The sequence below is a fragment of the Saimiri boliviensis genome, chromosome 2 (assembly GCF_048565385.1).
Source record: "Saimiri boliviensis isolate mSaiBol1 chromosome 2, mSaiBol1.pri, whole genome shotgun sequence".
In the NCBI taxonomy this organism is placed as follows: domain Eukaryota; kingdom Metazoa; phylum Chordata; class Mammalia; order Primates; family Cebidae; genus Saimiri; species Saimiri boliviensis.
The window spans coordinates 169,507,619-169,525,541 of record NC_133450.1 but is presented as its reverse complement, the minus strand read 5'-3'; the positions used below and the strand labels follow the sequence as shown (position 1 = coordinate 169,525,541).

The following is a 17,923-nucleotide window of genomic DNA, read 5'->3' as shown; positions in this document are numbered from 1 at the left end:
CAACCCCCAGACTTTTTTCTTTTCCAGCTCAGTGGAAAAGTTTCCGGGATGAGATGAGGCATCAGACGCAACTTGGAGCGCACACGATACCCAATTACGCCTCAGTGAGATCCTTCGGTGTCTTAAGACCTTCTAAATTATGGAATTAAGAGGGTTTAGAGGGGGGAAAAAGAGCGGGTGACACCAGATGTGTTAAGAATTTAGAATGTGCTTTCTCATATATTAAAAAAGACTCTTTGAATATCATCAAAGAGGTTGAGCAATTTCTATTCCTTTTAAAAGTACTGATTGGAGTCTCTGGTCTCTGGCCGGGGTGTGTGCGCGTGTGTGTGTGTGTGTGTGTGTGTGTGAGGATTGCATCACAAGGGCCTCTCTTCCTATGCTTAGTTGATGCCAGGTCCACTTTCTGAAACCCTGGCATGCAGGGTGAGCCTTGCTTGTGTGGGCAGCCTTGGCACGGAGTCCTGGCACGGTGGATAAAGAGAAGCGTCAGCACTTTTCAAACAACTAACTAGCAGCAGAAGGCGGGCGCCAATCTCCAAAGTGGGCTTTGCGGGAGAGAGGTCTGTGTCTGGGCAAACAACCTGCTTGTAGAGGCTGGATTAAAAAAGGCAAAAGACACTAGAAAAGCAAGAGAGAATCTTCTCTAGGGACACTGGGGGGCCACATAAACGCACATTCTTGCCCAGTTGAGCATGGGTTTCTGTGTCTCCCATGTGTGTGTCATGAGATACTTTAGCAAGAACTTTCACTGATAGCCAATATTCATGGAGTAATAAGCATGGGCCAGGCATTCGGTAAATGCTCTACCTATCATTTACCTATCTTTTCACTTGTCATCTAAATTGAATCCTCACAGTGGGGAAGGCAGCGTCATGCCTGCTGATGTAATCTGGAAACAGTACATTAGAGAGTATAGGTGACTTGTCAAGGTATTATAGGTCGAAATCCTAACCTTCCTTACCTGTGAATGTGACATTATTTGGGAAAAGGGTGTTTGTGGATGATCAAGTTAGGAAGGAGTCATTAGGTTGGGTCCTGATCCAATATGACCGATGGAAAAACCAGGGAGATTTGGACACAGAGGGAAGACCATGTGTAGACTCAGGGAGAAGAGGGAGAATGGCCATCTGTAAGCTAAGGAATGCCGGTGACTGCCAGGAGGGAGGCCTAGACGAGGCCCTTCCCTCACAGTCCCCAGAAAGATGCGACCCACCCAACACCCTGATCACAGACTTCTAGCTGCCAGAGCTATGAGACAACGTCTGTTTGTTATTGAAGCCACCTCATCTGTGGTACCTTGTATGGAAGCCCCAGGAAGTTAACTACACAAGCTCACCCAGCCCATGGGTGGTGGAGGCGGCATGTATGTCCCCAGGTCTTGCCTGTCACCGCGATTATGCAGTGTAGTCTGCACACCGCTGGTTTTTTTGATGAGTGCCCAGCCAGCGCCTGGATGTGCTTTTGTGGGCCTTAGATCTTTAGAAGTTGGTATGTCAGGATGTTTGGGGGCAGAAGGCAAAGAGAGACTTTATGATGAATCTAGCGTCTTATATATACTTTTGCTTACAGGTCTAGATATCTGCTAATTTTAGCATTTATATAAAGAACCTTAAAATGTGTATGTCTTTGGATTTATTGCTAGAAATCTATTAAAGTAATAATAAAAATGATTATATATTTATGTGGAATTATATATCATAGTACTATTTTTGAAACAGGTAGGAATGTCCCACATCCCAGGAATGTATGAAACGCCACGTTTCTCTATTTTCTAAAGTGAAATGAAATCTGAGAGAAGTCTGTACTAACCAAGGGTGGTAAGAGCTCTGAATTCATCCACCCTAGCTGGGTTGGCAGAGCCTCTCTAGCCATAGTGTGTGGTGTCAGTCACATAGACAGCCACGTAGCAATGCCCTTCTGAAGTCACCCAGACCTTTGGGCTCAGATAGGGCCGTGTCTCTACCACAGGTCACAGTTCAAGTCTTATTTCTTTACCGAGTCTTGGGGAGTCATTCGCCAGGGAGGAGCCCATCTGTTGAACGTTTGCAGGCCACATCCTTCATCCTCTTCCTTGGACAATATAGCCTACAGGTGTCTAGGGCCTCTGCCTTTGAAACACAAAGCCCTCTCACAAAGTACAATACTCCCCTTCAAATAAGCAAAACAAACCTTTCAGAAGTACATTTTCTCTCTCTCAGGGGTTAAAGCTTCATCTTTCTCTCATGTGACCACAGAAGTCAAAACAAACACAAATAACAAAACAACACAACACAACTTTCAAATAACAAATCCCTAAGGCCTGTAATGGCTACATTTAAATGCCCAAAAATGCAGATTCATTACGTGGGTTATAATCTAAATATATACGTTGGACATTGATATTAAATTTTTAGTTAATGCTAATAGGAGACAAAGCCCAAGTGGTAATGTGAAGTGAAGAAACAGAACGTTATATTATTTTCTATTGCTGCATAACAAAAATGATTTTATTTGCCACTTATATCAACACTCATTTAGTATCTTATGATTCTGTAGGTCAAAAGCCCCAGCAGTCTTGACTGGGTTTTCTGCCCAGGGTCTCATAATACCAAAACTAAGGTGTTGGCCAGGCTGTGTTCTCATCTAGAGCTGGGCTCTTCTTTCAAGTTCATTCAGATTTTTGGGAGAATTCAGTTCCTGTGGTTGTAGGCTCAAGGTCCGTATTTCCTTGCTGCGTGTCCACTGGGGTTGCTCTCAGCTCCTGGAGGTCTCTAGCATTCTGGGCCATGTGGGGCTCTCTATCTTCACAGCCACCAAAGGAGACTCTCCCTTGTTTCAAGTCCCTCTCATGCTCCGTGGCGGTCTCCAGGAAAAGCCCAATCTTTGTTGAGACTCACCTGAACAGGTCAGGCCAACCTAGGATCATCTCCCTCTCTTAAAGTCATGCCCTGGAACATAACCAAATCAGGAGAGTGATGGCCCAGAAGAGTCACAGGTCTCACCTGCCCACATTCAAGGGGGAGGGCATTACAGAAAGGCATGTGGCTTCTGGGACCATCTTAGAATTCTGTCTAATACAGATACTAATCGTATATACAGCAAGATCTTAGCCATGTAATGTGTCTGAGCTTGGAAGAGCAGGTGTGTGATAGAAACCTGAATATTAATAAGACTTTTCTGTGGGGTAGGAGTATGGATGACTTTTATTTTCTTCTTTATACTTTTCTGTATCTTCTAAGCATTTTATCATGAGCACATATTACATATATGATCAAAGAAAACACCCACATTATTTAGATAAAGAAATAATTGGGCCTCAAGCTAGGGTAGAAACGCGTGACTAGCAGGCATTTGCTCTGTAAAATTCAGTGTGTGTAGCTGAATGGTTTGTTCATTCATTTATTCTTTCATTCATTCGCTGGTCCCCTTGGGAAGAAGGTACAGACAGATTGCATTTTCCTATAGGACCAAGTGCTGATGGGGTCCCTCTGTTCAGACTATCTCTGGAATCACTTCGTACTTTTCAGCAAAAAAGATTCCAAAAGACAAGTAGCATTTCTATTTGTTATTACTCCTGGGGAAAACCTAGTGAAGGAAAATTATTCAGACTGTTTGAGAAACACTTTGCAATTTCTATTTTCTCACTAGTATCCCAATAGCTTGATAATGTTTTGGTTTTGAAATTTCATATTGTCTTTGTGAGCTGAAAATACCAGCTTCTCATAAATAACTGCAATGAAACAACAGAACTCTTGGCTGAAATTCGCTTTTCAGCCTGACGTGTCAGAAGGAGCCCAATGCCAAAACTCTCTCCGGAAACAGAAGCATGGCCCAGGGAGACCAGCAACACAAATGATCCAGAAACCCTTATGGTGGGAACTTCCTCCACAAACATAGCAGAATTGCTCAAGGAGGGAGACATCAGCATGTGGCAGATCATCAGAGGGACATGGACAGGCCACCTCAGGGCATTCTGTGCCAGCGGCAAGTCCAGGGGCTCAAGTCAAGTGACAGCGTGACATCAATGAGGTTGTGCAGAAACACAGGACGAGGCTGCCCTGGACCAAAGGGCGATGTTGGCATGATTTGCCTCTGGGCTTCCTTGTCTCCTTCTCTTCCTCCTTCATTCATTCCCCTTCCCTTCCCTGGTGCCGGCTCCCATTTCCTACCCACTTTCAGTCACGGAAGATCATTAAGGGGTTGGTTTTCGAAGTGGCTACTTTCAGGGGTGTTTGCATTTTAATAAGGGATTGCAAAAGGTGACAAGGCCTTGAAGATAGCAAGGAATAGTTGGCTAATAGCGGAAGGACCAGTAAGGAGGTAATTTTTGCTTAGGGGCCCTGCCGGATGCCCCCAAAGTCATCATCTTCCAAACACTGTTTTTGTTTGTTTGTTTGTTTGTTTGTACAGTGTTGACCTGGCACAGGAACAGGCTGCAGGGATTCTATTCTGTCAGCATTAAATGGGTGTTGACAGCTGGAAGAAAGGCATCAAAATATATAGGAAACAGCATTCTTGAAATGAGAACTAAAATATCTGCTCTGTGTCTTCCACACCGTGTCATGAGTAGAATCAAATGAGGTCATGTGTGTGACAGAGCCTCATAAGAGACTCAGAAATGAACACACGCAGGGTAATGTTAGAATACGTGGCTTTTGTGGTTGTCCCCAGCACAGTCAGAGAATGAAAGCTTGGGTGCAAAGATGATCTGGTTTTTGAACCTGTCGCCTGCCTTATAAACTGATACTGTTTCATTAGGCCTGTTCTGCAGGGGGTCATTATATGCAAATGGCATGAGCGAATCCGCTGAGGTATAAAGCATTTGCCCCTTGAGTGCTGTTCTGGGTTCCAGAGACTCACCTCATACTCTGCCTCAGTTCTCATTTGGTAGACCTGAAGATGAAAATGAGTATCGGTCTTCCCTCCGCAGAAACAAGAAAAGTGAATGGGCAGCTGGGGTGAAGCTCTTTGAGGCGTCCCTGAAGGAGGGGGAGGAAGCTCTTCTTGCCAACATGGGGTGTATTTGGGCAAAGGTGAAATCATGTTCGTTTTAGTTTTTTTTCAACTTGTCAATTGTTTTCTAAATATAAACTTACAAACAGGGAAGCATGAGAAATAGATGAATAGCCGTGACACTTCCACCCAATTAAAGATAAATAACGCTGTTACCCTCCACTCCCCGGTCTCTTGCTCAGGCCGGCCCCTTTCCTTTCCATCACCTGAACACATGGCAAGGGACCACTATCTGAATGGTGTTTTTATTTTTTAAAACAGTATTGCTTATTCCTATTTTGTATCATAGTTTGACCACATATCCACTAACCACATATCACTTAGTTCTGCTTATTTTTTAAACTCCGTGTAAATGCCATCACCATGTATGTATTCTTTCGGGACTTGTTGTTTTAAGTCAATGTTATGTGTTTGTGCTTTGACAGTTTTTATGCCTTTAGGTTTGGTTCACTCATTCTCAGGCCACTGTATTCCATCGCATGAACGTACCAGAAATCAATCGTTTCTTTCCTTCTTGATAGCGCAGCCTTAGTCTTTGCATTTATTTTAAACATGTTTTCACTGCAGAATTTAGGATGATTGCCTTAGTTCAGCCTGCTGTAACAAAATACCAAAGGTGTAATCTTTCGTTTATGCCACGGAAACTTATTTCTCGCAGTTTTGGAGGTCATGGGTGTGAGAGGAGGGTGTCGGCACAGCTGGGTTCTGGTGAGGACCCTCTTCCACCTGCAGACTGCGGACTTCTCAGTGAGTCCTCACATGGCAGAAAGCAGGTGTGAGAACTCCTGGGTTCCCTTTTCTGAGGGGACCAATCCTACTCACGAGGGCTCCCTGCTCAGACCTAATCACTTCCCTAAGGCCCCACCTCCTAATGTTATCATGTTGGGGTTAGAATTTCAACATATGAATTTCGAGGGCAGAAACATTCAGTTTATTGCAGTAGAGGTAAATTCAAGGTGTGGTTAAATAGGACTACGTGACTGGGCAAAGGAAGTAAGAAACTAACTTTCCTTTTGAGATGGAGTCTCACTCTGTCACCCAGGCTAGAGTGCAGTGGAGTGATCTTGGCTCACTGTAATTTCTGCCTCCTGGGTTCAAGAGATTGTCCTGCCTTGGCCTCTGGAGTAGCTGGGATTACAGGCATGTACCACCACACCTGACTAGTTTTCTGTTTGTTTTCTTTTGGTATTTAAATTAATAGTAAAGATGGAGTTTCAACATGTTGGCCAGGCTGGTTTCGAACTCCTGACCTCAGGTGATCCACCTGCTTCGGCCTCCCAAATTGCTCAGATTACAGGCATGAGTCATCAGGCGCCCTGCCAGAAACTAACGTTTTGAGGGTAAACCAGACCCTAGCCCCCAACTCTCCTGACGGTTTTCCTTGTACATGTTACCTCACCATTCTCAGAAATACTTTTTCAGTAAAATAAAGAGGTTGAGATGGATAAGCTTTAGATTCTCTACTAAGGCAACCTTCTAATTCAATGAGTTGTTCACTTACTGAACATATAATGAACACCTGCTGTTTGTCCCCATTACTAGATTCAGCAGAAAACAAAACAGATACAGTGTTGGCCATTACAGAATTTCAGATCACGGAAGATGTTGGAGAAAAAAGGAGTAGGCCATTAAAAAGACTGTTTTTCGTTTTTGCTGTTGTTGTCTGGTTTGTTTTTAAATTAGAAACCGTAAGTACTATGGTAGAAACCCCCCTGGGGTGAGGATACAGAGAGCTCTGGATGGATCTGTTTTAGGTAGAATGGTTCGGAAAGGCCTCCCAGAGAATTACCTAAGCTTGAGAGGCACCAGCCACACGCAGTCAGGAGGAAGAGGATTCCAGTCTCAGAGAACTGCATGGGCAAAACCTCTGAGTAGAAGAAGAGCTTCATATGTTCTAGAACTTGAGGGGATGGTGAGAGGGGACGCATGCCTGCAGGTGAGCCCTGACACTTCAGGGAGGGCTCTGAGGGCCATTGAAAGGATTTGGGTTTTATCCTATGTGCAAAGGGAAGGCATGGAAGGATTTTTCAGTAGGGGAGTGACATGGTCAGACACGTGTGTTTTAAAGATTACTGTGACTGCTGAGAAGAGAAGGGGTAGGAGCGGGCTAGAGCGAAAACTGCAACCGTCGGGCCTTGCCGGGCCTCGCCGGAGGTGGCAGAGGCTCAGGTTGGGGCAGTAGTCACGGAGGTGGGAGGGAGGGGACAGGCTAGGTCCCAGGATGATGTGGGGCCAAGAAGGGGCATTCCTGCGATGTATTTTTAATGAGAAACACAATCAACATTGGGGATAAATGGGGAAACAATCAGACCCTAGCTCACTTCACTAGTGAAGCAGAAGTTCAGAGAGAATGGGGTTGGTCAAGATAAGAAAGTTGGAGGAAGCTGTAATTCTTTAGTAATGGGATACTGCCGCCCTCTGCACTTAGGCCTCCTTCCCTCCCTCCCTCCCTCCCTTTCTTCCAACTTCTAACTACTTTATTTGAAGACCATCTCTCAAACTCTGCTCCGTGTGAAGATGACCTTCTCTATCAGAATGCCGCAGACAAGAGTCACCTCCCCAGTGTTCCAGACGAGAAGGGACATCTGCCTCTCCGCCACCACACACCAACCCCCACCCCTACACACACATTCAGGCCCGGGACAAGGTCCTCACCAGCTCTGCTCCACACTCCCAATCCTTCCTGGCCCGAAAAAGTGCCCGAACCGTGTGTCAGATTCCAGTCTCGGCACAGACTCTATATCTCCCTCCCAATACACTGCCCATCTAAAGAACCGTAAAACATGACCGAATGGGGAATAGCAGTGGCCTGTTTAGTATGCTTTAAAATTCTTTAATTTGCTGTGCCACAATAACTTGCACTTTAATAAAAGCAATCTCTCGTCTTAATAGCTACACAATAAAGAGTTATTTATATGAGTCCGTGTGCAGGCCCGAGGCTTCCAGGTGTGCCCCAGATTTTAAGCACTCGGAGCGATGTGCAGGCCGGCGCTGCCTGGCACAGCCCCTGCAAACCCCCCGACACTGTGCCGTTTTGCAGTGTCACAACTCCAGGGCCACGGCCCGCCCGGGGCTCACGGCCCTGCACAGCCCGCTCGGCACGCTGATTTATTTCGGTATTACGTTTAATTGTTTCCTTCTTGTGGAAGCCTTAACATGCAATGCTTGTAAATCTGACCCAAATCCTCCATATGGCACTCTGGTTTTCCATTTTCAAATGCATTCGCCCTGGAATAATGACTGTGGTATAACTCAATTTGAGTTCTGCTGCTGGGGACTTTATTACATAATGCTTTCTAATTGACCCTCATAGTTTAATAAGACAGTACATTTCACCAGAACATTGACAAAAGTTATTAATTTTCACTTCAGCAGAGACCCATGTCCCAATTAAATCCCCTGATAATGCCTGACTGACTGACCTCATTATGGCTAATGCTTATTAGTCCTGTGGAGAGGATAGCATCACACACTGTTAAAATGCCTAAATGAGCACATACAACCATCCACCGTGATTACAATTTACATACATGACAAATTTTACTCCCTAATCCTTGTCTGGTGCAATGAGGGTGGCATGCTGCTGTCATACCACGGGATCAGCCGTTGAGGATTTGGGAGGTATTGTAAAAATGCCCTGTGAGTGTGCTAAGCGACACCCAGTTGCACTGTATCTGCCTTTCTAGGAAACTGCTTCAAGTGTGTGGGTGTCTTTAAACAGGAGATTGACTTCTGCCCTCTCCTTCTTTCATGAGAACAACTAGTATTCATTTGTTTGTTTGTTTTTAGCCGACCTCCAAAAATAGAAAAGAAAACCCACCAGCAGCAGCAGCAGCAAACAGTGATCTCAGCCTTCGTGCTTGAGTAGCTCATACTCCCTGATGTGGACTTTTCTTCCCTGAGTTTGGTCATATTTTTACGTTTTCTCTGAGATTTCATTTAGCAGGGGACTGTGGGTGGAGGCTTACAGACTCAGCTTCCAGCTGAGGGTATCATAGTACCACCCCTTTTCACCAATGACGGGGCCACCTACTCAAGTTTGTCCCATATTGTGGGACAAGCTCTCAAAGGTCAGTTCAAAGAAAAATGTATATTTGCTCATGCTGATAAAATTGAAGCCTCAGAGTGGCAGGAAAAGGAAAGTGAAGAAGGCTCACAGTGTCTGAGGCCTCAGATTGTTTTTCGACCTTTCTTCTTTTGGTCTACGCAGCAGTGTTTATCTTTGAGGCAGTCTGACCACGGCTGGACGTCTGCTTTTCCTGCGCAATGGAGTCATTCCCCCTGGGCTGTGTGATTTGACACATGACAACAATCTAAGAGCGGAGATCAAACTTCTCAGACTCATGGCAATGTGACAAGTAATGTGTATTGACATAGCAAAGTGCATTCTGGAAATACAAGTGGGTGGACGGGCACAGCCCCTTGCTCAGTTAGAGATAGCTTAAATCATAGGCAGCAGTTGCCTGCAAAGATAAAGCCAAAATTTGAATAATAACAGTAACCAGCTGGAAGCTGCAATTCATTGAACTCTTTCTCTCTCTCTCTTTTTCTTTTGGTACCACCATGTTGAAAGCAGAAATATTGTGGGAGAAACAATAGTAATAATAATAAAAGAAGAAAATGAAAGAAGAAACTAAGCCTCCTTAGGGAATATTTTAGAGTACTGCATATTCTGCCCCATCTCTCATGCTGCAGATGTCTATTAGTACCTCCTTCGTGTTGGGCATGGTACTAGGTTTCAGAATACTCCAGTGAACAACCCAGAGGTGGCGCACATCCTGCCTACTCACAAGACACCCTACCACATGACGCTACAGAATGTAGGTACACAGGATGATAACGTCTGCTGATTCCACGATTTATGGGACCCCCCAAGAAGGGGCATCTAACCCACATTTGGTGGTTCCTCCATGTGTTTGACACCTGGGCATTTAGCCCTACTATGTGCTAAGTGCTATTGAGGCTCCCTGTCTATTCCCGATGCTAAAGAGTGACTCCTAGTGGTGACCCAAGTTGTGGCGGCTTCCTCAATCGGACGAGGATTCAATAGGGCATTGCTCACGAAAGGCCTTCACTGTCTGTGGCGTCAATGATTGGTGGCGTCAATGAAAAGTGAACTCATTCGTCCAAAAGAAGATTTTTTAAAACACTGCTGTGGGAGAAGAATCATCAGAGAGCTGTGTAATCGCCAGGAAAGGAGGGATCCATTTGAAGGATGGAAGTAGGTTTAGAGAAGGTGTGGCTAAGGGGGTGGTCACTGAGCTCTGGGTGTGGCTTTGGTGTTTAGATTTGAACCCACATCCTTTTCCCCTGTTGGGGTCTCCTGCTTTGCCCTGGAGCCAGATCAAACTGGCCCAGAGAGCCAGTTGTGCCTAACTCTTTCCTACTACATTTTCAGTTGTATTGCATTGGTGGCTTGAATTTAGCCATGTGGGAGTATTTACACCGCAGACATTGGCAATCTCCAAAATCCAGAGCTCTTCTCCTACAGCTACCCCTGCCCCCGGAGCCAGCTGTTAAACATTGATCAGCACACCACTGTCTGCATGCAAGAATCCCTAGTCAGGCATCCCCAAACTATGGCCCCCGCGGGACGCATGCGGCCCCCTGAGGCCATTTATCAGGCCCCCTGCCGCACTTCAGGAAGGGGCACCTCTTTCACTGGTGGTCAGTGAGAGGACCACAGTATGTGGCGGCCCTCCAGTGGTCTGAGGGACAGTGAACTGGCCCCCTGTGTAAAAAGTCTGGGGACGCCTGCTAGCTGTATGAAAAACACAGCACTGATTTTATTAGATGACTAGTGCAGGCTTTTACCACAATGCAAAGCTCTGGTAAAAATTCACATACACACCTTCGGCCTGGGGGCCCTAACTTCCATGAGAGCAGTGCTGGGACCCTGTGCTCAGGCTGTCCACAGAGAGGACAAGAAAGACTTCTAAGTCTGTTGAGAAGATTCTGAGCTGACTTCCTGAAGCAGCTGCATGGACGAATCACAGAAGTGGGGTGAACAGCTGAGGACAGGCTGCTGCCCTAGATCACAGGTGTCCCACTCAGGGTGCTTTACGCAAGGGAGCAGCTGTGAATAAGGGCAATGAGGGCGATCCAGGGCTTCCCTGAGAAAGCCACAAGTGGACTACACCATGCTTGGGGATTTGCGTTCTCTTTCAACTCAGTGACCCCACCCTCTGGGAACACAACCCACTGAAGGCTAGGCTCTGTCTTCTCAGGCAGAGCACCTTGTCCCATGGAGTGGAGCCCACAGGGGCTGGGGAGGACTCAGAAGTGTGAGGAAGGTCTGTCTTTTAAGGGTTAAGGAAGAAATCTGAGTTGATACATACCTCTTCCCTCCCCAGCAATGAGGGCTGAATAAACGGCCAACGACGGGAAAGGCAGTAGGGCACTAGAATGGCATGCGCAGAGGCCTGGCATTGTGGGAAGAGGAAACCACGGAGATTTCTGTGGGGTCTATGGTGTGTTCTCGGGGAGGGGTGATGACAAGAGGAGGGCATAGAAAAGAAGATGGGACCCAGACTGGGGGCTATGGTGTTTGTTCTTTATTCTGTAGCCAACAAGGAATAAACACAGATAGTTTGAACGGGGGAACAATATGGTCCAATCCCTTTTTAGGGACATGGAGGGTAGAGAAGTAGGGGAAGAGATTGATTGCTGGGAGACCAAGGCCAGGCTATTGCAGACACGGTTATCTGCTGATTCAGCATCACTTCTCATTTTCTTCCTTCCTAACAGAACCCCAGTTTTATTCAGAGAGGCAATGTGCGCCGCATGTGAAAGAAAACAAAAGAAACAAAACCCCACTGCCATTCCCAACCTTCCTTGCAGAGGGAGTGGTCAGACCACACAGTTCTGGCCACTGAAACGTCAAGTGACTTTTCCCTGGGCAGAGCTTCCGGGAGAACTCTTTGAAAGGGGTCGGGTTCAGGAGGCAGCTGCTTTTTCTCCTTTGCCCTTCCCTTTCTTCTAGCCTGGAATGTGGATGTGGACGAAGAGCAACCATTCTGTGACCATGAGGTGACAAGCACACTGAGGATGGCCATATGGCAAGAGTGGTTGACTGGAAAGACAGGAGGCATGCAGGGCTCCTGGAGGCATTGTGGGGCTGCCATATTGGTTCTGGATTTCTTATTGTGTGAGAAAAAGATCAGACTCTGTTTGGTGAAAGCCACAGCAAGTTCAGCTTTCTGCAATATCAGCTAAACCCATTCTTCACTCCTTCTGGTACTGTTTCATAGATGCAGGTGACAGCCCCTGAGTACCTGAACTGCAGCAGCCAGTGGCATGAAGACGTCAGGAATGGCTCTCAGGTAGACTTGGCAGCAGCATCTTTTTAGGGAAAGTCGGGCTTGAAAAACAACGTAGCTCCTGAAACCGAGTGAAATATACAGGGCAGAACAAGCCTACCCCAAGGATTCAGGTTCAAGGGCTGGGTTGGACACATGCCAGAAGATGATGAGTTTGGTCAAGGGAGACTGAGTTTGAAGTGTTCAATGTGTAACTAGACAGGGCATCTTCTGGGCTGCTGGAAAGGCTGGTCCGCTTTCGGGAGAGAGGTGGGCAGAGTTCTGAGGGAGAGATATGGCAGTTACCTGCAAAGTGATGGTGGCTGGATCTGTTGGAGTGGACAGGATTATCCATGAGACATATGTGTGAGGTGAAGAGGGGCAAAGAGACAGCTTTGGGGGACACCACCAGGCAATGGACAGGCAGTGCTGGGTTGGGGATGGTGGGGGATAGAGAAGAAGAGTGTGAAGGGCTGGGAGAGAGCGGGAAGAATTCACAGAGCCTGGGTCCCAGGAGCCAAGAGCAGAGACCGTTCAGAGAAAGAAAAGAGCCATTAAGAGTGCCAAACGTGGAGGAGTTGTCAAGGAGGATGAGGAATGAAAATTAGCCTATGGATTTGGCAATTACTGTGTCAGTTTTTCTGCTAAGGCTGCTCCCACTGAGGTCACTAATGAAGCCAGAGAAATAGAATGATTTGCCCAAAGTGACATCGTTAATAATCAGCCTAGCATTAGAAACTAAGGCTCCTGACTCCCGGTTAAGTGCTCTTTCTCTTTCATTACACATACTTTTAGGCTGCCCCAAATCACAAAATCAGGTTTTCATAGAACAGCTTTGGGGTATCATTTATGGTCAGGTGCAAAACCTTCTAGCTGTCTTCATTGATAAGTTAGTTTAAATAGGTGTCACTCTGTCCTCAGATTAAAGTATCTCCTTAGCTAATATTTTGATGTGCTGAGATCTCCTAATGGAGAAAGAAGCAAGCCATGGAGAAGAAGAAAGTCAAGCCAGGCACGGTCCACTCCCCGGCTGTCACTCAGGGCTCTCAGCCCTGGCTGGAAGCTGTCTTCATTCCTTGGTCCATGTCCTGCCCTGCAGCCAGACGTTGAAGGGATGGTCTGAGATATTGCCTGGCAGAGTGCTGTTTCTTTCATCTTAAGCAAGGAGGAGCCTTTCCAGAGACTGATCCATCCTGAGCAGACTTGCATCCACCAGACATCCAGCGCTCACTCCTGCGGGGATCAGAAACAGCCTGGGCACGTGAAACCAGCCAGGGATATTTTAGCTGGAAGTTCTTACTCCATTTCCAGACCAATCAACAGGAAGGTCACAGCATCTATAAAAATGCAGAGCTATCTACACCAGAGGTGGGGTTCAGAGACAGGCAAGAGAGTCCATCTTGAAATTCTCAAGGCTGAACTTGAATCTGTCTCTGTCTTTTTTTATCCCCCCTCCCAAAAGCAGAGGTCAGAAAGATGTCGTAAGGTGAAGACGAAAGTGTCAGAGCCCCAGTGTGTTTAAGTCCCTGCTCTCCCAGGCGATTACACACTTATCAGTACAGAGGATAGCAAAGTAGGTGCACTGGCAGAAACCCCTCTTACAAACACCCACCCCCACCATCTGAGAACAGAAAGTAAAGCAAATAAACATCCCGAGGCTGTGAAACTCTCCAATCGCCACCCGCTGCCCCAGGCTGACAGGGGGCGAGTCAGCAGCTTGGATATATAGCTGGCAGTTGGCAGGAAAACCCGGTGGGCTTGCTAGGGGGCCCTGCAAGCCATAAAGGAAAATTGTCTCAGCAGAGCAAGAGGTTTTTGTTGTTTTTGCTGAGCAAATGAGCACTGATGGTTTCTCCCATGCAAGAAAGCTGCTACAGACCTGGAGTCAATTTTTCTCCGGATGGACAAGGTAGTGACTCTGGCTGATTAAAGGGAGTAGCTACCATTCACTATTTCTCAGAAGAGGGAACATAAAGACGGAGATGCAGCCAAAATAAACAGATGGCTTGATCGGGTGGAGGATGCTGTCAGGAGCAGACACACAGGTAGCATGGGCCCCAGGCAACCACACAAAGCCATTAAGAGGAGCCAAAACTCAGCAAAGAGTTCTAGAACCCTGGGAAACAGATTGTGCCCTGCCCCAGGGAGGTCGCCTTGGAATTGTCACCGATCCAAAGATAGTCAAGTTTGCACAGAGCAGGGGACCCAGCAAGCAGGCAAGCTTGGACACCAGGAGGACTGAGAAAAGACAGAACAGAGAGTAAAGAGGTGAGGCAGGGAGGTCAGTGTAAACTCAGAGCCCCTCAAGTGGCTGGAAGGTTGAGCAGCAGATAGGATGGCGTATTGACTGGCAGGCTGCTTCTAGAACCAACTCAGAGCCACTAAGGCAAGTCCACAAACATTTTCTGAGTGCCTCGTGGGTACAAGAGCTCTGCTCTTGAGGATCTTGTGGTCTGGGAGTGAAATGTTTATAAATAGATAAATTACACTGCCATACAATGCTTAGGAACAGAATCCTGAAGGATCATAAGGGAGAGAGCTGTTACCGAAGGCTTCGGAGAGGTGGCGACACTGAGTCTGGTTAATGAAGACTGAGCGGGCATTTGACGGTAAAGAAGGAAAAATTGCGCCAAAGACTAGAGTTGGGTAACCACGAGGTTATTGTAATGTAGGCTCTGGTTGCAGGGCAAAAAAGTTCAGTTAATCTAGCTGAAGTTACTACGGAGGTACCACAGACTCTCCTACCCGGAGGGAAGAGGAGAGAAGTGTCGTGGGATGCCATGGGGACTGGACCCAGGAAACCATGATCCAATGTCAATTCCTGATAGAGGCACAGGGACTTCCATTCTCCAAGCTCCGTGCCTCGTCCACTCCCCATCTTCCTGAGGTCCGCTCTCCTGTAACGTGGGGCCTAGGAATCCCATGTCTTTGCCTCATAGGCATTCCTGGCTTGCTCCGGCACCAACTTCCGGACCAACTCCCTATGACCTTTCGGGTCAAGTGCCCATCATCCTGTGGGTACACCAGACTCCATCCCTCGGCGCTCCACTTCCCAGGACAGAGAACCCAGTTGGCTCTGATTAGGTCATTGACATCTGATTGGTAAATTGGTGCCCGGAGCCAGAAGGGGTAAGTGCAGGTGGTATTATAATGTCACCTTTCTTTTTTTTAAAAATTATACTTTAAGTTCTGGGGTACATGTGCAGAACACGCAGGTTTGTTACATAGGTATACACACATGCTATGGTGGTTTGCTGCATCCATCACCCTGTCATCTACATTTGGTATTTCTCCTAAAGCTATCCCTCCCCTAGCACCCCACTTCCCTGCTATTCCTCCCAGCCTTCCACACCCAACAGGCCCTGGTGTGTGATGTTCCCCTTCCTGTGACTGTGTGTCCTTATTGTTTAACTCCCACTTATGAGTGAGAACATGCAGTGTTTGGTTTTCTGTTCTTGTGTTAGTTTGCTGAGAATGATGGTTTCCGGCTTCATCCATGTCCCTGCAAAGGACATGAACTCATCCTTTTTAATGGCTGCATAGTATTCCATGGTGTATATGTGCCACATTTTCTTTATGCAGTCTATCACTGATCGGCATTTGGGTTGGTTTGTCTTTTTTTTTTTTTTTTTTTTTGAGACAGGGTCTCACTCTGTCACCCAGGCTGGAGTGCAGTGGTGCAATATTGGCTCATTGCAGGCTGGATTTCCCAGGCTCAGGTAATCCTCACACCCCAACTTCCCAGGTAGCTTGGACCACAGGTGCCTGCCAACATGCCTGGATAATTTTTTGTAGAGATGGGTTTTCTCCATGTTGTTCAGGCTGGTCTTGAACTCCAGGGTTCAAGCAATGTGCACATCTTGGCCTCCCAAAGTGCTGGGATTATAGGCATAAGCTGGCACACCCAGCTGAATGTCACCTTTCAAGGTGTGAGTGGGCGTGGATGGGGAGGGGTGACTGGCATATTTACTGTGGTGCATGGACTCCTGTGAACACTCTGGAAACACAGGAAATCTGCCATCAGCATCCAGAACAGACTACTGGCTCTCTGTGCTCCAACTGTACAAACCTTTATCTTAACACCGAAAATATTATACAAATTTATCTTAATATGACTCTCTCCATCACAATTTAAATCCTAAAATAAGGGTAAACATGTTAATCATATGTAAGCGCGTTTACCATTGCAATTCCAGAAAATAGCATAGCATCAGGCACCTGTAAGGCTGAATACACTTTGATTGTCCTGGTAGTTTCCGCCATTACCTTCATTCTCGGTTTTCCTTTCACTGTGATTGTCTGTTATCTGCAGCTTCCCATGGTGGGAGAGAGACACACTCACTATGCTGTTTTGTCGGACAACTGAGAACAGAGATGTTACAGATGTCAGAACTGGGCTCACCTTGTGTCCAAATTCCATAGGTATGCAGAGGGTCCTAAATTGCGGTCACTATAGAGTAGTGTCTTAGTCTGGGCTGGAGCTAGAGCCTTGAAAGAGATGATTACGTTAGAAATGGAACCATCAGGGTGGGCCCTAATGTGATCTAACTGGTGTCCTTTTAAGAAGAGGAAATATGGACCCAAAAGAGACACAAAGGACGTGCCCACATAAAGAAAAGTCCTTGTGAAGAGGCAGCAAGAGGGTGACCTTCCACAAGCCAAGGAGAGGGACCTCAGAGGAAACCAACCCTGATGGCACCTGGATCTTGGACTTCCAAACTCCAAAGATGTTAAAAAAAAAAAAAAAAAAAAAAAGTTGCTTAAACCACCCAGTCTGTGGTATTTTGTTAGAGTAACCCTAGCAAAGGAATACACACCCCAAGTAAAACTCAGCAGGCGTTAGGACCCTCTTTGAAGGACATGCAGGAGATCCCAGATCAAATAAAGCAGTCAGCTCCTACCAAGAAAAGCCAAGGGCAGGAAGAGATTGAAAAGAACAGCCACTGATGGAAGAGCGTAATCAGAGAGAAATGAATAGAAACTGCCCAAAGAAAACATGTGCTACCTAGCAACAAATACACGAAGTGTAGAGAACAGGCCAAACAAATAGCTCTAAAGACGACGTGGTAGTGGTAGGAGAAGTAATCAAAAGTAGGAAAGCAAGAAACCATGAAAAAAATCAGACAGCGACTCAGCTAGAGAAATTACAGCACAAAGTTAAGAAAGTGCAAAAACATGATAAGGAAAGCAAAGGTGAGGAATGAAAAGATTGCGAGAGAGGCTAAGATAAATAATAAGGCATTTTTCAAGTACAGAAGGAACAAGAGGTCAGTACAAGAGCCAACAGTGCCTCTAAAAGCAGCAGAGGCAATTTATTGATAGAACATGAAGACCTTGCTAAAAAAATATTAAAAGGCTTTCCCCCACTCCTGCTCCTGGCCTCTCTTTTCACAAAGGAAGATGGGGACATATGCCGGAGCAGACATAAATTTCCCAGGAGTGGAAAAAAGACATATTGAAGGAAATCGGATCGTGTCAGCACAGGTGATCAAGAAATTAGGACATCAGAAAAATTGCCAGAAGTCTAGAGCCAAGCCTGAGACTCCTGGAATGACGGCCCTAGAGGCCAGCGTGGCCCGAGGGCAAGGCCAGGCAGGGTTGAGCGCGGGTCCCAGGCAGAGGCGCAGAAG

At 46.5% G+C, this 17,923-nt stretch overlaps 1 long non-coding RNA gene across 1 annotated transcript in view; it reads left to right on the top strand.

Annotated features, from left to right (window-relative positions):
- Nucleotides 1-547: 547 nt before the first annotated feature.
- The window catches only part of LOC141583728 (uncharacterized), a 66,596-nt gene continuing 49,220 nt past the window's right edge, over nucleotides 548-17,923 (top strand). The window contains exon 1 of the long non-coding RNA XR_012516584.1: nucleotides 548-629. This is a non-coding gene — a long non-coding RNA (uncharacterized LOC141583728). The remainder of the gene's footprint in view (nucleotides 630-17,923) is intronic.